This window comes from Macrotis lagotis, chromosome 8, assembly GCF_037893015.1.
Source record: "Macrotis lagotis isolate mMagLag1 chromosome 8, bilby.v1.9.chrom.fasta, whole genome shotgun sequence".
Classification (NCBI taxonomy): domain Eukaryota; kingdom Metazoa; phylum Chordata; class Mammalia; order Peramelemorphia; family Peramelidae; genus Macrotis; species Macrotis lagotis.
This window is the reverse complement of record NC_133665.1, coordinates 108892836-108920099: the sequence shown is the minus strand read 5'-3', so window position 1 is coordinate 108920099 and position 27264 is coordinate 108892836. Positions and strand designations below refer to the sequence as shown.

Genomic DNA, 27264 nt, shown 5'->3' with positions numbered 1-27264 from the left:
GCGCTCCCCCGCGGGGGAGGAGAGGGGCGGGGGAGGGGGCGGCCCGAGGAGAGCGCGCGGAGGAGTGGGCGGGCGGCACGCAGGGCGCGGCGGGGCCCGGGCCCCCCCCCCGGAGGGAGCCCCCCCGCGCCCCGCGCCGCGGCGCCGCGGACAATAGCCCGCATAGCCGGGCCGGGCCGGGCGCGCCCCCAGACCCGCCTCCGCGGCCCCCTGCGCGCGAGGAGCCGGGAAAACCGGGGGGCCAGACAGCCGGGCCCGACAGAAGGGAGGCGCCCCCCGGGTGTGTGCGGCTGGAGGCCCCGCGCACACATGTGCCCAGAGGAAGCCCAGAGTTCGGCGCATCAACATACATGACGTAAACACTCACTAATATTCCTGGTGTTTATATGCATGCAGATACACAGAAAACAAATTTTCAAGAGGCTATTGCAATCTATTAAGCTACAGGAAAAAATAATGCCTCGTGTCACAATTTAAGGAGACCCCTGAAATTAAATCAACCCTGGGGGCCCTTTACACCAGAAACTGGCAAGGATAATGGAAAATGGAAGCAGTGGATGTTGGTGGGGCTATGGGAAGACAGACCACCTGGTAGCAGTATGAATATCTCCAACTTTTCTAGAAAGTTTAGGAATTCTGGGAATAAAGTCAATAAAATGATAATGTCCTTTGGTTGAAAACTCACTAGGCATATTCCTAGAGGAGAAAGAAAGGTCCCTGTATACCAAAACATTAACACAGAACATCCAGAAGTAGCAAAGAATTGAGACAAAGCAGGCACCCATGGGTTGGAGAAAAGGCTGTATAGCTGAAATATATGAATAGAATGGGATACTTTTGGGCCACAAGATATCAATCAATCAACAAACTTGCTATGCAAGGCACTGTCCTAAAAAGAGAAAACAGAACAAAACCAACTGTCCCTTTTCCTTAAGGCATTCCAATGGAAAAGGCAACATGTCTAGTTCAGAACAATAACCTCAGGAAGGAGAAGATCTCCTGGAAGAGATGGTGCTTTTGACTATTAAAGAAGTCCAGTGATTCTAAGAGAAAAAGTATTTCAGTCACAGAGAACAGTATAAGGACACCAAGGGAGAGTTTGAAATGGTGTGCATGAGCAGCATCCGTTAAGTCAGTGTAGCTGGCTGGACTATAAACTGTTTGGAAGAACATAAAGGTGGAGATATAGAAAGCGGCCAGTTGTAAAGAGCTTCAATGCCAAATAAAGGACTTTATATTTCATAGGAGGGATTCACTAAAGTTTATTGAGTTGAACTGATAAAGTCAGGCCTAAGTTATTTTGGCATCTGAGTAAAAGAGTGGATTGGAGTGGTGAGAAACCTGGGACAAAAATAAGCCAATTAGAAGGTTATTGCAATAATTTAGGCAAAAGGTGATGAGGTTTTTAAACTGGGAAAATCCCTGAGTGTATAGAAAGCAGGGGATATATATAAGAGATACTATAAAGTAAAATAGATTTGGATGAAGCTTACACCACAAGAGTTTACAAGGGAGAGGCATTGAGAATGATCGAGAATTGATGGAGCTTTGACCTTTCAGTGCCAGGTTGTGATGAGAATTGAATAAATATCCTGCTGGGTGTTATGATATCAAAGTGCTTTGATGTTTTGTCATCATCTTGATTAAAGGTTTTATTCACTTTTATCTGCAGATATTATAAAGGGGAGTTCCCTAATCAACTTAATTACCTTACAAAGTAGTGAGACTTTGGTGCACCTGATGGAACACTTCTCAATGGAAGCTCGATATTCTCTAAGGCAGCTTGTTGAGAAAATAGGGGATAACTCCTTATTGGGTTTCAAGGACTGAGGAAGCCTCTAAGATGATCATATTGGCTAGGATTCTAGAGAGGACAGACTTATTGAAGAAGCTGATTTTCTATGATGGCCTAAAAAGAATTCAGAGATCACTTTCACACTTTTAACTTTTAAAGAAAAAAAAAGTTTTTCTTTTGTTACTACTCTTCTGGACTATAGCAAGTGGAGAAAAGAATAAATTAGAGATTCACTGGAATGCTGAAATGTTACCAAATTGGCAATCACAAGTTCAGTTACTTATCGATAGAATTATTTTGAAAATTCTTTGTATTTTCTGTATCCATTTGTGGGCTCCTTTAAGTTTACATATTGTTTGTTAAAATAAAGCTATCCCATACCTAATGTTCATTTGCCACCTTAAGTACTTATTTGGGACTCAGGGATCACTTTTTACCAATTATCTATGGAAACAAACATTAGTTTAAGCTATTTCCTTGTTATTTCTCCAGAATAAATTCCAGGTAGGAGAAAAGAGACAAAAATCAAATAAATGACCCTTTGAGGACAAAACTTTGAAACTGGATGAGGGATATGGAAATTGAGACATCTTAAAGGCCTCTAGACTATGGGTTAGAATGAATTTAATGAGGTCACAGCGGGAAAGAAATGGAGGGAGAATGGGATGGAACTAACAAATTGTGATAATCTGTATAAATTGTGATAATCTGTATACTAAGGTAAGGATGCAACACAACTCAAGGAGTGGTACAAGCCACTTAATGGTACAAAACACTCTTACAGTTAAGGAAAGAGCTAGGGTGCACAACAAAAAAGCACTGGCCTTAAAAATATATATACACAAATATACACAAAAAAGAGAGTTATAACTTAAAAAAAAGCTGAAAAGGAAAGGTGGCAAACTGGAGAATGAAGGATGGCTGCTATGAGCCTTTCTTCAAAATGGGGAGGTTCCAGGAAGAATTCACCAATGAGAGAAGGGGGCTACAGGGGTAGAGAAGGAAGGGTGCTGGGACTCAGTGCTTCTGGTTCTAGCTCTTTCATGGACTCCAGATTCCAATTAAATAATAAATAAATAATAATAAAATACATCTAGTTCATCAGCCATTTCCTAAGTACCTACTATATGTTATCTCTTTCTAAGTGCTAGAGATGCAAAGACAAAAAAACCAAACCAGTCCTTGCCCTCAAGGATCTTAACTGGGTTATATAACATGTTAATATATATATATAACAGGCATGATAAGGCTGCACATGTACTCCAGCATCTTGCTAAAGGGGATGCACTACCAGTTTGGATATTTGGTCCCATTTGAGATGGAGCTATTATAAAGATCATTGACTGGGTCAAGAAAAGCCATCTACTCAGTAGAAGTCAGTCTCTCCCTGTCTTCCTCTCTTTTGAATGTGTGGCTAGAGACTCCATCAGCTTTCTCTTGGACTTCCCAATGGAAAGAAAGCAATGTCTCTTCCCACAATAGCAGAGTCGTCATCTACAAAGACACAGCCATGAGAGCATGTGCATGTCAAGATGAGCATGAAATTAAGTCCCTATCTTCTCTGCTGTTTCTTTCCCTGAGCCCAGGTGATGGTCAAATAGGAATCTTGAGAGTTGGGTGTTTCCAACCTCTATAGCCCTGCCTTGAGAATAGGAAAGGTCCAGGGGGTGGCTAGGTGGCGCAGTGGATAAAGCACCAGCCCTGGAGTCAGGAGTACCTGGGTTCAAATCCATCTCAGACACTTAATAATTATCTAGCTGTGAGGCCTTGGGCAAGTCACTTAACCCCATTTGCCTTGCAAAAACATAAAAAAAAAACAGGAAAAGTCCAGAACTCCAGAATCAGGTACTAAATTGCCCAGCTGACTGTGATCCTTGATTAGTATGAGGAATAACAAGCTTCTTTAATTGGAGCACAATATGCACAAGAATGTACACAAATGTACATTAAGATTTGAAGGTTTTGTTAGAGTTAGGTTGTAAGGATTTTTATCTTATCTTTTATCTTAAAATATTTTCTAAGCAACAGTGAACCACTAGAGTTTATTGAGTAGAGGAGTGAAATGACCAGATCTAAACTTTAGGAAAACTACTTTGAAAGATGGAATGAGGGGCGGCTAGGTGGCACAGTGGATAAAGCACCAGGAGTACCTGGGTTCAAATCCGGTCTCAGACACTTAATAATTACCTAGCTGTGTGGCCTTGGGCAAGCCACTTAACCCCATTTGCCTTGCAAAAACCTAAAAAAAAAAACCCAAACAAACAAAAAAAACCAAAAGATGGAATGAGGTGAGACTAGAGATTAGGATACCAATTAGAGTATTTCAATAGTCTAGATAATTAAGACCTAGGTAGGGTAATTAAGACTGGTGTAGAGGCAACTGAAATAAAGAGGAGACAGAAAAGATCTGGAGAAAAAAAACAAGATTTAGCAAACAAATTAGGTGTGGATTGAGTAAAAATTAGTTAAAAATGACAACAAGGTTTCATACCTTAATGATGATGTTCCTTAGGAGGAGAAATAATGAGTTCTGTTCTGGACATGTTGACTTTGAAATGTCTAAAGGAGAACCAGTTCACAATGTCTACTAGGTAATTAGTCATATGTACACTGGAACTTGCTAAGTAGGCACCTCTTTTTAAATCAAAATAATCTCATCCTTACAAAAGGAAAGGAGGAGAGAAGGGAGAAAAATGCCAAAGTGTTGTTAGTTGAAAAGAAAGGAAAAAGGAGCAATTCATGGTAAATGGTCTGTATTTTCTCAGTCAAGTATGAGGTGAGGCCTTTAGATGTGAAAGGAGGGGAAGTTAGAAGATGGTGTGGGAGAGTTTGAAGGAGAGAAGAGACAGGTTTAAACAGCTGAAGAGTGGGGTAGAGAAGTAGAGAAAAGTAAGGTAGCCTTGCTGCAATGAAGTGCAGATGAGATTAGATAATACAAATTTGTAGTGTCCCCAGAGAGCAATTATATGAGTTTCTCCAGCTCTTTTCAGCAGCACAGGAGGCAGATGGTAGAAGTAATCCAGGACAGAGTTTTGTAAGGAGTGAGTCAAGAAGACAAGGAATAAAAAAATTCAAGAGTAGAGGAAAATAGAAAGTTGAATGGATCAAACAAAGGGTAACAAAACTGACAAGGGAGTGAATGACAAACCAGAGCAGAAATTATGGCACAGGAAATTACTGAGAAAGAGGCAGAAATATTTAACAATCAACTTGGAGGGGGGTGGGGCCATCACTTTCTTAAGTCTAGACAAGAAACAAAACATCTCAATCCCTAATTTATAGTATTTGTTAATTTTGGAGTTGCAATTGCTCATCTTGAAAATTTAAAAACAAGCTCTCAAGAACTAGTTTGATCTGATTTCAACACACTTCTGTTCTAAATGGAGAAATAAATTTGAGAGCTTTTGGTCATGGAAGCAGAAGTAGTGACATAATGGAGACCAGAATTTCTCACAACTACAGTCATTCGGGACACAGCTATAAGACTAGTACAACAGTAGCAGAAGCTTATAGGTATAGATAGATAGATAGATAGATAGATAGATAGATAGATAGATAGATAGATATTTCTATGCTATGTCTAAAAGGCTTACTTCAGTTTTAAGCTTTAGTAACTTCAAAAATTTAAATGCAACAAATTTCCAAAGATGTTATTTGAAAGTTTAATTATTTAAATTCCTTTTACACTTATTTGATTCTACAAATTTGAATAATATTTTTAATTTTAACAAAACAAAACAACACACACACACAACACATCTTAGGTGCAACAGTGTTTGGATGACGCTTTCTGAAATTGGTAGATAGGTAAAGGAGGTCCTCTGTGTGGCCACCTCAGTCACTTGATCTATCTCCATTAGACTTTTTCTTGTGGGAGGTCAGGGTAGGATATCACATAAAAACTATCATGTATTAAAACTTCATTCCTTGTATAATCTTAAGGCTAGGATTATAAATGAAATCCCAATGAAGCAGCAGCTGACAAAAAATTTTACAAACTGAAAATTGACTAGAGCAATGACACATTGATTCCTTTAATAAGGAATAAAACAATATTTTAAAATGGTAAATTATTAAGCCTTCAAATGTTGGAATATATTTATATAGTTCTGATGATGTTAAATCTTAAAACTGCCCTTAGACTTTTGGTAATACCTTGAATATAGCACCTTAAGGATGAAAAAGTGTTTTCCTTACAACAACCCTATAAGGTAAATAGTTAAAGTAGCATTATCCCAATTTTACAAATGAGAAAACTGGCTTAGGGAGATCAAGTGACATCCCTTCAATGACATAGCTAGGAAATGTCACATCTGGTATTCAAACTCTGCTTTTTTGATTCCAGAGTCCTTTTTTTTTTTCTTTCAGTTTTCCCATAATATAGTTCAACATTTGACTGCTGTTGGCAGCATGGAGGGCCAATAAATAACCACCAACTAATTACTGAGAATAATAAAATCCTTAAGAGTTTTTCTTTATTTAAAAAGCACTTTTCTTTGTCTTGCCACGTGGCAAGTTTTCCTTGGTTACTCACCATTATTGATATCTGTGCTTAATTGTCGTCATCACTGGCAATGCTGTATTAAAGTTTCTATTAAAGAGGTCTGTGCTCTATTAAAAGACTAATATTCTATTCCTTGGGTTCCTTTAATTCTTAAAATATTTTAGTAGAAGTTTTTATTTTGCTTGCTTGTTTGTTTTTAGAGTTTACCAAGAAATATTTGTTTCAGATCCTTGTAAAGTCCTTTAGGAATCCAAAAGTGCTTTCCTTACATCAAACCTATGAAGTAGACAAAGTACTACTTTACCCCATTTTCTAAAAGAGGAACCTGAGAAGTAATTGAAACAGAAAGAGAAACTGATTGCTACCTTAGAAGAGAAAGCAAAGATTTTCAGGAATTGCAAAAGATTAGCAATTTCCAATCCAATTAAATTAACATGAGACAAGGTGTGGTTTTGATACAAAAAGATAGTTTCTTCCTTTCTTGAGAATATAATATATGAACAAGTTTTTAAATGTATAATAATGCTAGGGAACAAGTAATTGGGTAAGAGGGCAGAGTAAAGTAGAAATCTAGATAAGGTGCTCTAGTTAAAACTGAGAAGGGAGGGAAGAAATTAGCTGGAAAAACTCAAGAAATTCTGCACAATTTAGGTCACAAGTAAACTAAGTCTTGAAAGAAGGGGAGGATTCCAGAAAGGTGAAGATAAGGAAAGAATGCATTCCAGACATGAGGGAATGGCCCATGTGACAGTAACATGTCAAGTTTAGCAAACAGCTAGCAGTACAAGTTGGTTGGAATGTAGAACAACATAAAGAGAAAGGACAGAATGTGGAATAGGGGGAAGGGAAGGTTGGAATCATATTGTGGGAAACATTAAATGAAAAGTTTAAGAGACCATATTTTATCCAAGTAGCCATAGAGAGTCAGCCAAGTTTTTGGAACAGCAGAATGATTTATTCAGTCCTGTGCCTTAGAAATATTATAATGGCAGTTGTGAGGATGATAGATTGGTGAGCAAAGCTTTAAAGCACCAAAACCAATTAGGAAGCTATTATAATGGTAGTCATTCCCCATACATTTCCTATTCCATCTCTCGACCTATATCTTCCAGTCCCACCTGTGGAATGCCTAATTTACTTCAGAATTCAGCTCAAGGTTCCTCCTTCTAATGTCATGAAAATAATCTTGGAATTAGAGTCTGAGGGGCTAGGTTCAAATCTCAGCTCTCACATTTATTGCCTGTGTAACCTAAGGCTCTGATTCTCTTAGGGTTTTAGTTTTCTCCTTCCTAAAATGAAAGGGTTGAATTAAATTAATTTGATGGTCCTTTACATTGCAAATCTAAAATCCTGTCATGCATTTGAGAAATAAGGATTGCCAAGATTTGTTGTTTTTTTTTTCAAAGGATAGCAAAGACTTGAGGACATTTGTAGGCGTCAAAGGAGCCAACAAGACACAATGATCAATGGGGCAAATTCTCAAAAGAGGCAGGGAGATGAAATCAAGGGCACAACCAGGAGGAAGGGTGTAGTCAGTAGTTTCAAAAATTACAGAAAAATCAGAGGATGAAGACTAAGAAATGTTGAGCAGATTTAGCAATTAAAAGGTCACTGCCATTTTTTTAAAAGTTCAGTTTCATTTTCAGTAAAGTGACAGAGTTAAAAGGCAGAGGACAGAGACTGAGGAATAAGTGATAAGAAAATGGAGGCAGTGGTCAAATTCAACAGAAACCAAGCCTACTAAACTATTTTGTTTTGTTTTTGTAGATCCACTAAACTGTACATAAGGATTCCTAAGGATATTGACTTAAAAAATCACACATCAACATTATCCATATTCCATTGTGTTCTTATTTGCTAAATATTTCTCAATTACATTTAATCTCATTTAGCCTACTTGAAGACTTGCCAGCTGCAATACAGTCCATAACTGAGTTTTTCACACCTTTGATAGAGACAACTTTTTCTAGTTTAGTTCAGTGAAAAGAAGACACACAAGCTGTGTGAGAAGCCTTGTGGTGTAGTGGTAGGAGCAAAGGTCTTGGACACTTAACTGGGTGATTTGGGGCAAGTTATTTATCTCCTCTGAGCCTTCACTTCTTCATCTATATGGGGAAAGAGGGAAATACTTTCAAGTGCTACATAAATGTGCAGTTGTGTTCACATCAGAGGTAAAACAAACACAATTACAGAAGTGTCAAGAGCCTTCAGATTCATTGATTTACTGTCTCTTCTCCCAGCTAAAGCTAGTAGTTTAAACTTTTGATCTTTAAGTTTCAAGTATAAGCCAATAGAAAATGTCTCTAAATTAAGACAATATCCAAAGAGGAAGTAGAAAGAAAATCTGCAAATTCTGAGAATTTCTATGGGTTTTCCTTAAAAATATAAAAGAACACACATATTCTCACCTTTCCCCTCCTTCTCAATTTCTTCCAGACCTTTTACATTTCTAAAAATACCACAAAAATGAAATGTATATAGTATAATGAGCTCTAGATTCCAAATCAGCAAATATCTGTCCTAATCAGGACTGTGCCCTGATTATTAGTCAAGTCCCTTCCTACTTGAATCTCATTTTCCCCATCTATAAAATGAAGTAATTTGAATAATTTCTAAGGTCCTTTGTAGTGCTGACATTCTATCCTACATGTGAATCAATTTATAGATCACATTTTATGTTTCTTAAGCCGACTATGACTTTAAATATCTAAACAGTGCTTTAAAAAATGATATTGTATATGTAGGTGAGAACATCTAGTAGAGATGAGCTTATACTCTGGTCCCTTTGTAAGGGATATGTGTGACTCATCACTCCTGGTTGGTCCTCTTGTGACTTGGGACTGTGTCAAAAATGAATGGCAAAAAAAGTCAGAACCAAACCACCCCTCAGTAGGGGAAAGCCTCATCTCCCTGTCATGGAAAGAGACTAAAACCACCGGTGTACTTTTGGCATATGTGCAGACTGACACTGGCTTGGCTTCCCGGAAAAGTAGGGAAAGATTTTTTTTCCTTTCTACCCACTTTCTCCTTCCTGGCACAAATTTCCATAACACCTGTAGCTATTACATGATAATAACTATTAAAATGTGTTTGCCTAGATGAGCTTGAGGTAAGACTTCAAGCCCTGTCACTTCTGCTTTGTGATTCTTTCCTTAGTTCAAGTCACAGACCAATTATCCTGAGAGATGGACATTTTCATTCTTGGCAACTTGTGAGTTAAGGGATAAAGAGAATAGCCCAGTCAGAAGTGAATTCAACAATTTCTTTAAGTAAAGATTTGGGAAATCCCTCCCCTTCCCCAGGCACAAGACAAGACCCTATCAATAAAATAATAAATCCCTGCCCTAGCCTAAAAGGATTAAGTCTTTTAGCTACATGTCCTGGTTTTTTTTTTTTTTTGGTTTTTGCAAGGCAAACAGGATTAAGTGGCTTGCCCAAGGCCACACAGTTACGTAATTATTAAGTGTCTGAGACAGGATTTGAACCCAGGTACTCCTGACTCCAGGACTGGTGCTTTATCCACTGTGCTACCTAGCCACCCAGCTGCATGTCCTTAATTCATCTCTGCTTTCTGAGCTACTGCCTGCCATCCTGATTACATCTCTACCATTTAAAAGCTCACCCTTTCCTTAGTTGAGTTACTGTCTTTCTTCAGGGGGGGCCAGCCTGCTCCCAAGGAGTATAATCCCCCAAATAAATGCCTTCACTTGACTTGAAGAAAGCCTGAGTCTGAAGTCTTTCAAGTGATGACAAAATTTCCCAAACCTTAACATTTTTCCTGTACCTCAACTGTCATTAGATGGATGCTACAATTATGAAAGCCCAAGAAAGCCCAAGCCATGACTGACTGGCCAGAAGATCTAGACTTGTGAGTTGTTTATACCTTACAGATTCAAGGTCAATGTGAAGTACTGGTTTATCAGTCTAACAAAATTGTGTTTAACTTCCAGGAGAGGACAAGAGGAGGGATAAATTACTGTTCTATATTTATATACACTCTCATGAGTCTCCTGTATTTTAAACATTTCCTTTGGAAATAGCAATCTTATTCCTGATACCTTCTAGAGATAAACTTGCCAACTCCATTGAGAGGACACCTCAGAATTAGCCATACCTAAGGCTGGTTTGAGAACCTGGGTCTAAGAAGGATGCCACTACAAGCCTATTGGCTCTAATGAAAGCCTCAGTCAGAGTCTATCTAAAATATTTGGCCTGGTCCTGCTGGAGAATAGACAAAATCTTCACTGCTTCTCTTGTGTAGAAGTTGCCTTCTTCTGTCTGGTTTTTCACCTATTCCTCTGATACCCCCCCCTTCCATAGAACTCCTAGGCAAAAATGTCCACTCAAAGCTGGAGTACTAAGTCTTGAGCCAGTACTTTTTTGTGAGCTTGGTACTTGGAATAAGTGGTTGTAGACTTTCATTCCTCCTAAAGAGACATCTCAGGTGTGATGCTTAATTTGTGCCATTTCTACTCTTCTCTAGGCCTTAGTTTCTAAATGTTGAGGCAACATGGTGTAGTAGATAAGAGAACTGGGCTAGGAAAACCTTGGTTCAAACCCCACTTTAAGCACTCACTAGCCCTGAGCTTCAGTCTACTCTTCTATAAAAATAAGATGGACTGGTTGTTTTCTAAGAGCCCTTCCAGGTCTAAATCAATGGTCCTTTCTTTTTAGACATCAGATTATTCAAAGATGGAACCTGTCTTGTATAAGTAAAGAGCCAGAATCTCTCTTATTGAAGGTGCCCACAGGCCCACATGTCCTATGTAATTTTTTAAAAAAATCTCCCATACTATGTATAGTCTCAAAATGTTCAGAAATTTCACATCTTTAATCTTTCCCCCTACTTTAAAACTTCTCTGAAAGAAACTGAGATCAAACATTTAGATCTCAACAGGAATTTCAACCATTGGGTTATTGGAAGACTGGACATGTTAGCTTTCACACTCACCATCAGAGAAAGAAGAATTTTGTCACCCTTCAGGATCCTTTCTTGGGTACTCTTTGAGATAACAGAGGGGTCAGAGTATCCTAAAGATGATGGAAGGATTGAATAATAAATAAAGACTACAAGCAATACTGTCTTCAGAATACCAGCAAATAGTGGAATCTCTTGGGTCCTTCAATATTGTTTCAGAGACCAGATTTTCACAGTGACTGAGGAAGGAGACAAGAGGTAGGTGAATGAGGCCATGACATTGCCAAGTTGCTAAAACACACTCATCCACATACAATGGATATGGAATTCCCTCCTTCTATCTTCACCAAGGCAACAGGGTGGAACTCAGATGAGCACCCTAGCAACCACAACATAAACCACTTCTGGAGGATTAAATAATCTCAGAATATAAAATTTGGAAATGTTCATAGAAGCCCTCAAAGTCTAGCCTCTTTCTTCAAGTCACAATGTGTCAAGTGCCACATTTTCTATGAAGTTTTGCCCGATCTGCAAGGTTGAAAGTGATCTGTTTTACCTCTAATTTTTCAAAGCATTGTGTGTAGATTTTTCTTTTGCACTTGCCTTAGTCTCTCTTGTAGCATCACTAGGGAAATGTGCCGCGGCAGCTCCCAGCGCCAGGCCCGCCTCTTGCTCTCCCAGCCCAAGCCGAAGGGAAGGGGGTGTCTAAGGAGAAGTTTTCAGGAGCACGGCTCGTGCCAAGCAAACCGCCCCTAAATCCACCGGTAGTAAAGCCCCCCCACAAAAGCCACTCGCAAGAGTGACCGGAGGGGTCAAGAAGCCTGTCCACTACAGGCTGGGCACTGTGGCTCTCGGTGAAATCAGACGTTATCAGAAGTCCACCGAACTTCTGATTCATAAACTCCCCTTCCAGCGCCTGGCGCGTCTCGATGCTCAGGACTTCCAAACAGATCTGCGCTTCCAGAGAGCAGCACTTGGTGCTTTGTAGGAGGCAAGCGAAGCTTCTCTGCTTGGCCTGTTTGAGGACACCAACCTTTGTGCCATCCACACCAAACGTGTCACAATCATGCCAAAAGATATCCAGCTAGCACACCGCATACGTGGAGAACGTGCTTAAATTCCACTATGATGGGAAACATTCTTCATTCTCAAAACAGAAAAAAAAATCTCTTTTTCCTGTTATTGGTAGTTCTGAACGTTAGATATATTTTTTTCCTATGAGGTCAAAAAGGTACCTAAGTATATGATTGCGAATGGAAAAATAGGGGAAAGAATCAGGTATTGGCAAGTTTTTTCCATTTTCATTTGTGTGTGAATTTTGAATATAAATGCGAGGACATAAAGCATTAATGCAGTCAAAAAAATGTTTCTGTGAACAAGTTTCAACAATTCAACTTTATAACAATTATAAATAAACCTGTTAAATTTTTCTGGACAATGCCAGCATTTGGATTTTTTTAAAAAGTAAATTTCTTATTGACGGCAACTAAATGGTGTTTGTAGCATTTTCATCATATTTCCATCCATTCACTATACTTTTCTGAGTTGTCCTACATGCAAGTACATGTTTTTAATGTTGTCTGTCTTCTGTGCTGTTCCTGTAAGTTTGCTATTAAAATACATTAAACTACAAAAAAAAAAGATTTTGATTAGCTTTTTTTTAGGTTTGCTGCAAGGCAATGGGGTTAAGTGGCTTGCCCAAGGCCACACAGCTAGGTCATTATTAAGTATCTGAGGTGGGATTTGAACTCAGGTACCCCTGACTCCAGGGCCAGTGCTCTATCCACTGTGCCACCTAGCTGCCCCTTGATTAGCTTTTGAAGCTATCTCTCCACCAAATGAATGTGCATAGATATGTTTGTCTTGTTTGGGATTTTGAGTCTGGTTGAGGGGACAGGAATGAGTCCCCAGTCTCCAGGGTACTTGGTTGGCCTTCCAATTAATACATCATTAGGGATCATGGTTTTTGTCCTAGCTAGTATAGATCCTAAGTGCATCCTCGGACCTTGGCTTTAAAAGAGACCAGAGGAGGGCCAGAACTTAGGGTAAAAGAAGCTGAGCTGAGCTGGGGACAGATCTTGTGAGATTAGAACTGAGAAAGGGCTACACTCTAGATGGACTTGAGTCCTGGAAAGGGGCAGGACATCTGCATAAACCCTAGGGAAACTTTCAACTCCAGATGTGGGAGCTATGGAGAGTCAGTGACAGCAGTGAAGTACTAACTCAAGTGGATTAGTTGACTGAGAAGGCAGTATCTAAGGGGCAATAGAAGAAAAATTCAGCTCAGTTCCTTAAGAGTTTCTTGTCTAAGCACTTGAGGTACTTTGTATGAACAAAGCCAGGAATCCTCTAGCATTAAACAAAAAAATAATGAGGCCAGCCAGCTGCAGTCTATCCTAAACTCACCCAGGGGCACACTCCACTTCCCCTGACTAAGGCCCTGTAAAGTCTGACTTCAGCAACCCCCAATCCACAAAGTGTCCTCAGGAAAAGAAGCATTTTTTAGGCTCTTCCCATTTTCTTACCTTGGATTTATTAAAAAAAAAATTCAATGATTCCAAAGGATAAACTTATGATTAAGCAAAAGTAGGCAGGACAATTATTTAAAGTGATAAAATGTACTATTAACCACAGAAAACAGTCAAACCAATCAGAATGTCTCTTCTTTGGGTTTTGATTAGCTAACTCTCAATATTGCTCTGCACAATTATAGACCAATACACTCATGGAGGGTCATACAGCTTCTTTAATAAAAGGTAAATTAGCATAGAAATGAAAGTTAGCAGGATTTATTTCTTTTAATTTGGGATGGGGAAAGGGGGGAGGAGATAAATAATAATGATAGCCCCTCCTAAAGAGGTTACTTTTGAAAATAAACAGAAAGATAAGGTAGTTCAAAAGAAAGCATAGACAAGCAGGATAGTTCAAAAGTAATATATAGAATTTCTTTTCTACTTTTTTTTTTCTCTTCTGTATTTTTAAAAAGCAATTGGTATAGAATGAAGATCCAGAGTTTTATAGAACCTTTTAAATCTTTTGCATAGAAGTGCTTTTTTTGAGAGTCTAACTTAAAAATTAAAAAAATTTAAAGAAAATTATCTGGATGCTTTGGTGTCTCTCTTCCATTTCTGCTACCCACTGGATCAGAGAGAAAAACAAGAAATGAAGGTTTGACAAGCAATTGAAAAAATTACTTTCCCAATGGAGGGATGAAAGAAGAGTGCTGTCAATTGAGTTATTGCTTCTCACTAGCCCCAGAATCACCACTTCAGCTTTTTTCAGCTTCTACTTAACCTAGACTTAACTTCAAGACCAGGAAGGGGTCCCAACAAATGTGCACATGTGCAGAGTGTCTTCTTCCAGAAATCTTATGATACTGCCCTGGACAGACCACAGAACTGAAATTACATTTTGTAATACTTTTTGATTCTTTGATTGATTGCTGAGTGTTCAAAAAGGACTAAGTCAGCCTCTGCCCTTTCTGGCTCTTCTGCTCGTAGTTGGACTCCATTGCCTGTGGTGTCCAGTGAGACACAAGATTGTAAGGGGAGAGATCTTAGGTTCTTTTCTTTCCATCTAAATTTCATCTCTTGACTTTTGTGTTTATTCAGGAGAATGGAGTCTCTCTGCTTCCAGTGTGTGGATTTTATAGCCAGAGCAGTCCAGAGGAGTAAGGGTCACTCCTTTGAGAGTGACCTTCAGGATCCAATCAACTGATAACAGAGAAGACTCCTCTGATAGTTTTGCAACATCTGGATGTGAACTTGAACCTAAATTTTGTGTCTTCCAAACCTGGTGCTTTTCCTATCACATTTCTTCCTCTACTGAAGACCTCTGATGATGAAGAATTATTTCTACTATTAAGAATGTCTGATCATTAAAGTTCCTATTTGTATTAGAGCAAAATCCAGTTCTTTATCGAATGGGAATAATTAGGGTAGCCCCCTTGATCAGCTGTATGGGGCCTATGGAAGATATTCTATGGAATATGCATGGGAATGGCCCCGAATAGGCCTAGGCTTATATGATCAGAGTGTTCCCTGATTATCTCCCTAACATTTGCTACTTGTTATTCATAGTTCTGCCTTCTAGAGTTAAGAAGGATGAAATCCCTTCCCTCTTCCATAAAACAGTCCTTCAGATATTTGAAGGTAGCAATTATGTTACTTCAATCCGATCCATAAGGGGGAAATTCTTGGAAAAAGGAGCACCAAGGAAATAGCAGTCAAACATGCTTTTGTCTCTGTTATTTGTCTCCGTCTGCAAGTTTTGTAATGTGTCTTAGTAATGGAGAATTTTATTCTATACAAATAGCATTAGAAATAAAAAGAAAAGGGGCAGTAGATAGAGCACCAGCCCTGGAATCAGGAAGACCTGAGTTTAAATCTGTCCTTAGATACTTAATACTTACATAGCTATGTCACAGTGGGCAAGTCACTTAACCCCATTGCCTTGCCCCTCCCAAGAAAAAACAAACTAAAAAAAAAAAGAAACAGAAAAAATTTAAAATTTTTCATAGTTTGGAAACATGTTTGAGAGAACACAGCCCAGATCTTGGAGTCAAATTCCCTGAATTTCTCTCCTGTCTCTTTATTGCCTAGTTGGGTGACTTTGACATTAAAACTATCAAAGATTCAGAGTGTCCAACAGTAACATGAAGGTTCAACATGACAAGAACTCCTGAGCCTGAAGCCATTGTGTAATTGAGAGGAAGATATCTTTCTCCCCCAATGCCTCTCCTATTCACTAATTAGATCTATCCCTCCCCTTCAGGACTTCCCCTGAAGTTACAGAATCTCATAACCAAACAAACCTCAATAGAACAACCTTCTGCCCATTACAGGAAACCCTTCTATAACTTTTCTAACATGTAGCAATCTCTCTGGCTTCTGCATAGCTACTCAATAGAAAACTCATCACATTATTCAACATTAAACATTTAACAATTCTCTGCATTTGGGGACAGTTGTGATGATTAGAAAGTCCTGTTTTACATTGAATTAAATCAGTCTCTGACACTTCAGTTTAGGACTCTTGGTTTTTCCCTCCAAGTCAAATAAAACACATCTAATTCCCCTTTTCCATGGCAAACATTTGCAGACAGATTCATGTCTCTTCTAAGCAAAGTCTCCTCTTTACTTCTGTAACTTAAGCCCTCCCAAGAGGTAGCATGCTATAGGGGAAGGAAGAACAGGTCTCTCAGAGGATCATAGGACCAACTATGTTGGAAGCTGAAATTAGAAACAACCTTCAAGATCATTAATTCAACCCCCTCCTTTACTGATGAGGAAAAGTCAGTCAGTCATTAAGTTAAAAAGCATGTTATTAAGTAACTACATTGTACCAAATAAGTAGTAGAACAACTACTCTGATGCAGTGGATAAAACACCTGCCCTGGAGTCAGGAGGATCTGAATTCAAATCCAGCCTCAAATATTTGATACCTACTAGCTGCATGACCTTGAGCAAGTTCCTTAACCCCTTAGCCTAGCATCCAGGGCATCTCAAGTCATCTTGCTGCTTTTCTGACCACTAGACCCTGATGGCTCCAGAGGAGAAAGTGAAATTGGTGATTTAGAACAGCCCTCCCTCACTCAAATACAATCCATGTGTGTGTCATGGCATCACCTTCCTGATGTCATGGTAGTTTGCAAGAACAAAGGACATGACAAGGTACCAGATGCTGTGCTAATAGCTGGGGATACAAAGAAAAGTATGATGATCCCTCCTCTCACAGAGCTCACAGTTTAATCAGTCAGACAACATGACAATAATAATAGATAAAATTATATATAATATATTATAATAATAATGTGTAAACAAGCTGTATATAGGGGAAATTGGAGGTCAACAACAGAGCGAAGCTATTAATAAAAAGGAGGATCAGGAAAGACTTCTCATAAAAGCGGATTTTAACTGGGACTTTAGGTAGGTGATTTCCAAGCCAAAGACTTCCTAAAAGTTGAGTTGGGATTTTAAGATAAGTTGTGATTCAATATCCCAAGTTCTTTCTATTATACCAAGACTTGAGTACTAGTCTTGATTGCCACTAAACACTGTAGTATTGAATAAATCCTTCCCCAGACATGTAGTTTTTAGGAAAACTATATATCTTTGTAACTTTAATTAAGACTTTCTCCTAAGCCAGTTTCCTCATGGGAAAAATAAACTGACCTACTGCTTCTTTGTCTAGTTGTGCATCTTTTGCATAGCTATTGTATTTCAACTCTCAAAAATGTATTCCCAAAGGTCGTTTGTAGCTGAAAATTCTAGGGATTGAAATATTCTTTTCTTCATTTGATATAAGTTCTAAACTCATCATTTTGCTTCCACAACAAGGAATATTCTGTCTAACTGTTTTCTTAAAGCATTATGCCCAGAAATGAACATGATGCTTTAGCTTTACAGAACAGAGGACTGTGACATATCCTCTTTCACCTCTTTACCCTTATACTTTATCCATAGTTTCTAGAAAGAGCAAATGGAAAGAACCCTAGAATTGGGGTCAAAAAAATCTGAGTTTGAATCCTGATTCAGTGACTTAATTAGCCTTGTGACCTTGACCAAGTTACTAATCTTAGACTCAGTTTCCTTACCTGCAAAATGTCAATAATAGTACCCACTTCAGGATTGAGGTGAAGATCAGATAACACATATAAAGCACTATTTAAGTGCTAACTATTATTTAATCAGACTTCCAATCTCTGAAAGAAGCAAAATATCACCAATCATCTCATTCAATGACAGTATAATTTTTTTGGGTTTTTTTATTTGTTTTTGCAAGGCAGTGAGTTAAGTGACTTTGACCAAGGTCATACAAGTAGATAATTATTAAGTGTCTGGGGTCCGATTTGAACTCAGGTCCTCTTGACTCCAGGGGTGGTGCAGTGGATAGAGCACTGGCACAGACAGTATAATATAATATATATATTATTAAAAAAGCATCCATGGGGGCAGCTAGGTGGCACAGTGGATAGAGCACTGGCCCTGGAGTCAGGAGTCCCTGAGTTCAAATCCCACCTCAGACACTTAATAATTATCTACCTGTGTGGCCTTGGGCAAGCCACTTAACCCCATTGCCTTGTAAAAACCTAAAAAAAAAAAGCATCCATGATTGAATAACATATATATATATATATATATATATATATATATATACATATATATATATTTAATTATAAATATTCAAATCCATTTAGAAGCATTTCTGTGTTTGCTATAGTTCTTTGTTATGATGATGCATTTTCTGAATCAATAAACATTAATAGTACCAATCTTCTTCTCTGGGGGGGGAGGGTCTTCATACTTGAAAAAGTGTGTGACTGACTTAACCTAAGATTTTTTTTAAAGCAGTTGTATCATCTATGTTCAACATTGATCCTGTGGTCAGCTAAATTAAATTAATCTAAGAAAAATAAAACAAGGCAATTGTAAGGTCCCTTCAAAGCGCCCTCAGTCACAGCTCAAATAGAATCAAGTCATTCTCTTCTCAGAGACCAAGATACCCTCTCTCTGCCTCTGCTCACCTTAAGAGAAAAGTTTTTTAAACTGTTGAGCATAATCCCTATTGCAGGGGAAGAAGGTGAGAACTCCAAGAAGAGGGGTATGTGTAAACAATGTATCAAATTATTGGACACTTTCACATAAACATGTACACTTTTATCAGTGAAAACAAAGTTCAAATTAAAGTCAACCAGAGCAAAATATAAACAAATTCATTCTAAATGAGGGTGAATAGAACAAGAACTATTTATTATGCTAGGTGTAAACAAGGTCATATTCGGACCAGTGACTATCAAATCTTGATACAGGAGTAATCTTCTATCATCAGTAAGCTCATGACAGGTCTGCAAAATTTTTGCTCTAACGAGATTTAAGTATCAGCCTTAAAGAGTATAAGAGTTTAAATATCTATGCCTATATCTATATCTATATATAGGGATAGATAGATACATCTCTCTCTCTCTCTACATATATATATATATATATATATATATATATACATATATATATAAACCTAAACCTAGAAACATGAAAGTGCTGAATTCATAGCTTCTTTTCTTGCTAAAAATAGTAATTTGACTTTTATTTGTTTCTTTTCTTTTATAAGTTTATATATGATGCTTTCTTACCATATCATTTTATTTTTATATAGTGTTTCATTTTTCCCAATAACATGTAAAGAAAAATTTTAATATATTTTTTAATTTTAATTCTGAATTTTCTCTGTTCCTTCCTCATATTCTCACCTCTCTGAGATGGTAAACAACTTGTTATAGGTTACACATATAATCACTTTGTATTCTTTTTAAGGAATGAGTAAAATTTCTTTTTTTGCTGAAAGTTCTTCTTTTTTAAATTTATGGTTAAACTCAACTTAGTAAAATATGCAATTTGAGCTGCAAACCAATCTTTGCCTTTTGGAATAACAAATTTCATTTTACTTTGTGATTTTTCATAGAACAAAGAGGTCTTGAGCAATGTGAATGAGTTTTTCTTTGTATATGAAAAATTTTTTCCTGGCTACCTATATTCTTCATCGTTTGACACTGAAGTTTTGAAGTTTGACATTATAATATTTTCTGTAAGTTGAACATGGAATTTCCTTCTGTTGGTTCCCAATAGATTTTAGCAATCTGAATTTTGCTTTCTGTTGCTAATGTTTGTGGGCAACTTTACTGCATGCATTCCAGAAATAAAGGATACAAATCAGAGTGAAAATTAAAACTTTCAAAGAAAAAAAAATTAAGGAAATTAGAGTAGGATAGTTTTGAGCAAATGATGAAAAATCTCTCCAAATTTGGATATTCTCTGAAAAATAGAATGGCAGATTTGTATCCAGTGTCCTGGATCATAGAGTACATGGAGAAAAATATGGTATAAAAAGATTGAGTGGGAAGGTACTGGGTTATGAAGAGCTTTACAGTCAAACAGGATTTTATATTCACTTCTGAAGATAATGGGGAGGTACCAGAATTTATTGAGAAAGAGGATAACATGACCAGATCTGTGCTTTGGTAGTTGGGTAGAGGATGGATTGGAGTGGGAAGAGATTTGAGGGAAGGAGCCTGATTAGAAGGCTATTGCAACAGTCCAGCTATGAGGTAATAAGAGCCAGTCCCAAAGTGTCAGCTGCTTATAAGTAGAGAGAAGGGGAAATAGAGATGTTGCTAAGGTAGAAATGACAGTTTGGTAACAGCTTGGATATTTGGTGAGTATAAATGAGGAGGTGAAAATGACACTGAAGTGACCTAGATGAAGATCCAGAAAAGGATACTAAGGAGAGGTCAGACAGTTGTGTTAACTAACAGTGTTACAAAAACTTAGAAAAGAGTTAGTTTTCCAGAGGTAGGAGGGAATCAATCATGAAGTCAACAAGGATGAGGGCTGAGAAAAATCCATTCCTTTTGGCAATTAAATGAAAAACTTGATTACTAAGAGAATAGTTAAAAGAATAACTTTGAAGAGAAATTTCTGTAGAATGATGAGGTAGGAAATCATATTTCAGAGGATTTAGAATTGAATGGGAGGTAATGGAGGTACTAAATATAGAAATTTTTCAGGAGGAGCTTGGTCATAAAGGATAGAAGAAATATCAGATGACAGTAGACATGAGCAGATTAAGGATTTAAATTTTTTTTTAATTTTTTAAAAATAAGGCTGTTCCCACCCCATGTAAAAAGGGTTGTGGTTGGAAGGGAGACCAGATATCTCCATATCTCTAAAGTCTGTTTTTTCCTCTCCCCTCTTGTCCAAGAGAGATTTTGGTTCCTGCCAGAAGGGGAAGCAAGAGGTAGAGTTCAGAGGCTGGCCACTCAGATCTACTCAAAGAGAGGAGATTCTGGGCTAGACTTATATTGATCTTCAATCTAAACTACTAATCACTATTTTTTAGTGGAAAAAGACACCCCCAAACTTTATATCCAACATTCCATTCAACAAATCTCAGTTCCACAAAAAATACACATTAGCAAATAACGAATAAATCTATATATCTAAATGAATAGTGAAACAGAAATCAGAGAAAGTATATACATGAGAATATATATCAGAAAATACAGGGTGATGGGGGACTCTCCCATTGGGAATATGGTATCTGAAATCAACTGAAAGAGTTCCAGATCTTAGCCAGAGAAGAAATTCCCCAAAGTCTCTGGGGTAGCAAGGAAAGAATATATATATATAAAATATGTATATGATTGAAGGTCTACATATCAGTTTTTTCTTTTTTCTTTTCTTTTTTAGTTTCTTTTTTTTTGGCAAGGCAATGGGCTTAAGTGACTTGCCCAAGGCCACACAGCTATGTAATTATTAAATGTCTGAAGTCAGATTTGAACTCAGGTACTCCTGACTCCAGGGCCGGTGCTCTATCCACTGTACTGCCCCTATATCAGTTTTTTTCTAAGAGTCTTTCTCTCCTCTTCTGGAACCTGAAGAGAGGCTAGCATTAACCATCTTCTCTTGTGAAGCTGGGAACCAGAAGAATTTTTTTTAAAATAAACTTTTTTTTTTTTAGGTTTTTGCAAGGCAAATTGGATTTAGTGGCTTGCCCAAGGCCACACAGCTAGGTAATTATTAAGTGTTGGAGGCCGGATTTGAACCCAGGTACTCCTGACTCCAGCCAGTGCTTTATCCACTGCTCCACCTAGCCACCCCGAGCCAGAAGAATTTAAAGATATTGGAGGGAATAGAATTTTCTTCTTTCTTCTGTCACCAACTCCAAGTCACCACTAATGCAGACCACTGAGAAAAGAGTTTCATATGAATAGCTTTTGGAGCTCAGATTACATAAAGATAGGGGAGAATGAATGTTTTGACAAAATGGGACAGGCTAGTATATGAGACTGGTCAAACATGGAATAACTTCTCTCAGCCCAGATCTCACACAAACTTCAGAAAGATTCAGTAACTTGACTTATCTATTGTTACAGTCTGCTAGGAAACTGATACATAACCCTCTTTAGAACATAAAGCAGTCTGCAATTCCACTAATTGGGATTTTTTATTTTACCTTGTCTCTGTACTGTCCAAACAATGCCCGTTACATACATATCTGATTAGTATTATGTCCAGATTGAACCAATCCTCTTGCCAGGGATTGTCCTTTTTGATGCAGAAGCTGCCCCTTCACTGACTAGCTCCATTCCAGGATCTCCACACTTCCAAAACTCAAGACCCAACCTGGACACATATTCTATATCCAGGAAGGATAACATGTTACATAATACAACATCATATAACATAACAAATATCCTTTTTCAGTTCTCATGGTCCTATTCTTTTTCCTTTTTCCTTCCAACAGTTTTTGCTTTCCTCCAATCAGTGCCTCTGCTTAGTAAATTCTTTTATCCCATTTACTTCTGGGAAATGTAGTATGTCATTTTAGTGAGAACATTATCAAAATATTATTTCTTGAAATTTTATAGTGCTAGTGAAATTTTAGTGTTATATGCTTCCACTGGGAGAAGTCAATGTATGTGTATCAAAGGATTCCATATAGGTCTAGAGTTAGAAGAGCTATCAGGAGGTCTATTTCATCACCCTCACTTTACAGATGAGGGGATTAGGGTACAAGAAAGTGATTTTCCCACCATTATAGAGGTAACAAGTATTACATGTAGAATTTGAAGCCAGGTCTTCTGACTCCAGAGTGTATTCTGATACAAAATCTTGATCTAAATGTAATTATTGGCAAAGGGGAAAGTGTTTATGAACCTGGAATGATTGATTCAGTCATAGGGAACCATGACATTTTTGAGCAGAATGACCTAACAAAATTCTTGTGCTACCCACCCTTATGCTTACTGAGGTCAGGGGAATAGGACATGATCTTAGAGGCTTACCAAAAATAACATCTCTATATGGCTCATTGCTCTAACAGTTTCCCCAGGAACATCTCAATTTGGCTAATTTCCAGAGTCTCTAAATCTGTTCATCTATTAGCAACCAAAAAAACGAATAAGCATTTTTGAACATAAACATTTATTATAAAGATGAACAGAAAAGGTCATAAATGGGACTCTAGTCCAGGTGCAACATCAATAAGAAAGACCCAGTTTTGCAGTGAATGTCCTGTTGTCTCAGGTCCTAAATCAAACACAGGTGCAGCATCCCTGATGAATGGCTCTTCCACTTAGTCTGCTGTCCCTGCTCCTGCAGGTGCCATCCGTCAACCACCATCTCTCTCTCAGCTGCTGCTGTGGGTTGCCACCTTAGCAACTGTCATCTGCTCCTGCTATTTATTGCTGCTGCTCCTGTTTGCCACCAGAGTCTACAATTCTAGTCCCAAGAGAATGCCATCAGTGAGAAGTAGTTGTCCCCAAGACAGTAATAAACATAAAATCCTTTCTCTTTGGTTCTCAGGATCTGATTCCCTATTTCTTCCTACAATTACCAATTTCCTTCTATCAGTACTTGTGCTCCGTGTCTTCCTTAATCCCATTTACATCTGGGAAATGTAGTCTTTGTTCTCCTCCATTCAGTTCATATATGTTTCTGCATCAAGAGTGGAGATGTGGGAAGTATTGAAGCATGGATGTATATGCATAAAATAAATTAATTTGACAATGATCTGAAGGATGCATTAGAAAGGTAGGAATTTTGTTTGGGGGCTACTGCAATTGAATTTAGCGTGAAAGATTAAAAAAAGAAAAACAAAGAAGCAGGTTGAACCTAAAGAAAAAAAACTATTCAAAATCTGCCCAAATCTGCCTTCAAAGATGGCTATTTAGAGAGGTGGATCTGAACTTAAAATGACAAAATGAGAACAACATTAATATTAGGAGTAGGAGTAAACTCTATAGTCAAAAGATGGAAAATCTGGGATATCAATATCATGCTTTTGAATTACCCATACAAGGAAAGATTCTCATTTTTGGTAGCAAGAAGCAATGAAGCTAAAGATTAGAAAGGCAAGCCAAGAAGTAAAATTAATATGGACATGGTTAAAATTTATAGCTGTATCAATTAGTTAAATTTTTATAATGAATAACTTCATAAAAGTTATTTTTTTAACCTCATGAGTTAACAGTCTGAAATAGTCAAAAAATGAATGAAAACTTAAGTTAGATTGAATTGTTCAGTCATTTCTGACTCCTTGTAGCCCCAATTGGGGTTTTCTTGGCACAGATCCTGAAGTGGTTTGCCATTTCCTTCTCTAGGAAGAAAGAAGGAACTAAGGCAAACAGGGCAAAATGACTTGCCAAGCTAGTTAAGTGTCTGAGGCCAAATTTGAACTCACAAAGATAAGTCTTCCTGACTTCAGATCTATCTACTGGATAGATCAGCACAATGAAAGGTTTTGAGATGATGCTAAATAAGGACATCCACATTTAAAATCAGGGGAGGAAAGGATAAATGTAGTCGGAGAACTATAAGAACAAAAAGATACAGAATAGAAAGGAGGGATTATCATAAAATGTTAGATAGTCCAAAATGGCGTGTCATTGAAAAGGAAAATAAAAGGAGTATAATTGAAAAAAGAACAAAGGATTTTGCAAGAAGGATTATTGGTGGCCCATGAGGAAGATGTTTTGGAAGACTCTATATTGGAAATTGTTATGGAGTAGTGACGGTGAGTATAGTCTATTTTTTAAAAAATTGATGATAAGGGTAGGAGAGATCTAGGGACAATGGTTTAAAGGGGTTTCAATAGCTTAAAGGGTAGGCAAAGAAGACTTTTTAAGAAGGAGAAGTTTAAAAATATAGGCCTCAGCTGAGAAGATTTTATGGAAGATCAAACAGTGAGATAATGGTCATATTTGTTATCAAGAACTCCAGTTTTTGACTAATATGGAAATGTTTTGAACATGATTACATGTATAACAGATTACTGTCAAGGGGAGAAAGGAGGGAAGAAAATATGGAATTCAAAAGCTTACAAAAATGAATGTTGAAAACCTCTCTTTGTATGTAATTTTAAAAATAAATTAACATGAAAAAAGAACTTTTAAATCTAGCAGTAGGGACAGCTAAGTGGCACAGTGGATAGAGCAACCAGCTTTAGAGTCAGGAGGATCTGAGTTCAGATCTGACTTCAGAATAATTGCCTAGCTGTGTGAACTTGGGCAAGTCACTTAATCCCAATGCCTTAAATAAATTTTTAAAAAAATAAATTTTTTTTTAAAAATCTAGCAGTAAAAGAAAAAAAATGGCTAGCAGACCAATGAAGAGCTATCTCATACCAAACAGGACAATATACCTATAAGTAAAATATCCCTAAAGAAAATATGTTGCATTATTTTGCTGCTCAAAAAAGAATTAATATCTTAGAGATCTTGAGGATACCAGAAATATGTTCTTAGTGTGTCAAGAATTTCAGGAAATGAAACTCTGGGAAGGTATTATCCTATAAAGATAGACCTTTGGTGCTAGATGATGATCCATATGATAAAAGATTTGGGTAACAATTCAGAGACATGTTGATACCCTCCTTGAGGATCAAGGAAGTCTCTTAAGATTGTCTCTACTTGAGAACAACCTGTGTCCAAATAAAGAAGATTAAATCTAAAAACCTCCATTTTCCTAAATAATAATTCAGTTGTCGAAGACAAAGGAATGGAAACTACCTCAAGAGCTTGACTTCCCTTTTTGCCTTGAAAGCTGTGATAGTTGGTCAAGGTCATCTTTGGGCTCCAAATTGAAATTGTAGGTCAGTGTATCTTAAGGATTAGCAGACTATGAGAAAGAATTGAGTGTATGTTTTCCACAAGGATGAGAGAGGATATTACAAGAATAATAATACATCACAAAAACCAGGATGTCTGGTTTTTGTGTAAGCTAAAAGATGTAAGCCTGTTTACAGGAAGGGGAAAGTTAGGCAAAAGAAAAGGTGATGAAAGAAGTAACTTTGATTAATTCATGAGCTGAATGAAGCCCCCTCACCAGACATCAAGTTGCTTTATTAGGGGAAGGTCAAAAACTAGCTTCAACTAGTCAGAGGTTGACCTAAGGTTTGTGTCCTTGTCCTTTGCTCCTGTTCAAGGAGCTTCATGCAAATTACTATTCACTCCCCTGTGCTCATTAGTATAATAAATGCAGGGAAACCATATAAAGATTAATGTATTAATTAAATTGTAACCCAACCAATGATTGGCATGAAGGGGAGAGCCTTTCAAACTGCATATAAGATTGTATATTGTCATAATTTGGGGCCTTCTTTTGTTAGGAGAGGAGGTCCTTCTTTGCAAAAACAGTTAATAAAAGCCATTTTAATCATCTGGACTAAGTATTTATAATGAGGAGCTATTGATAACAAGACTAACTTGAAATATTCCAGGGGCATAATAGGAGAGGAAATTCTACAAGTAGCTAGAAATGGACATTGATGGAGCATATATAATATGGACTTTATTAGTAATTTTACCACATGTAATGGACTTTATGTGGTCCATATAGTTGGTCTACCATAGACAAATTCAATAAATATATCATATCTTTTCTTTCTGATCTACTACACGTTTAATTTCTTGTGGACTTTTCTCTCCCCTCACTTTTCTGTCTGTTCAATTTCCATGCTTCCTTATCAGATAATTAATAATTTTGTATTGTATATCTACTTCATTGCCCTGCCACAGTTGACCTCTGGTTGTGGAGAACACAAGAGGAGGAGGAGAAATTATGGTACTACTAGGTTCAGGGGAAAAAAGCCCTGAATCACTTGTAATTCTCATGTGAATATTATATTCTACCTATGTGAATACAATTTCCTGTGACTCTATTATGTGCCAATTTAGATTTATGACATATACCTACAGATATACCTATTTGTCTAGTGAGAGTTGTGGAAAATACATTTTTAACTGAAGGAGGGGAAACATAATAATATTTCTATATGATTTCATTTTCCACAATGGATAGATCTGAAATATTTCCCATAGTAGGGTTGGTTATATGTGAATACTTTGTATAACATTTTCAGGTAAGAATACTAACTGTTGAGGAGACTATACAAGATGAGGTTTAAAAAAAAAGTATTGCAATAGTGTGGGGTTCCTATAGATGAAAATAATAATAATATGGAGCCCTTAAGCAGTAAAAATCAAGGTAT

General features: G+C 37.5%; 1 protein-coding gene and 1 pseudogene across 8 annotated transcripts in view; one reads left to right on the top strand and one right to left on the bottom strand.

Moving 5' to 3' along the window:
- Window positions 1-27264, bottom strand: part of RAD54L2 (RAD54 like 2) — a 248935-nt gene that overhangs the window by 196433 nt on the left and 25238 nt on the right. The window contains exon 1 of one of the 8 annotated variants that reach the window (XM_074198079.1): window positions 11251-11509. The exons of the other annotated variants lie outside the window; for them this stretch is intronic. The gene's annotated coding sequence lies outside the window, so the exon portion shown is untranslated. Of the gene's footprint in view, window positions 1-11250; window positions 11510-27264 lie in introns of those variants that run through there. 8 annotated transcript variants of the gene reach the window in all.
- LOC141496525 (histone H3.3-like) lies at window positions 351-12822 on the top strand (annotated as a pseudogene).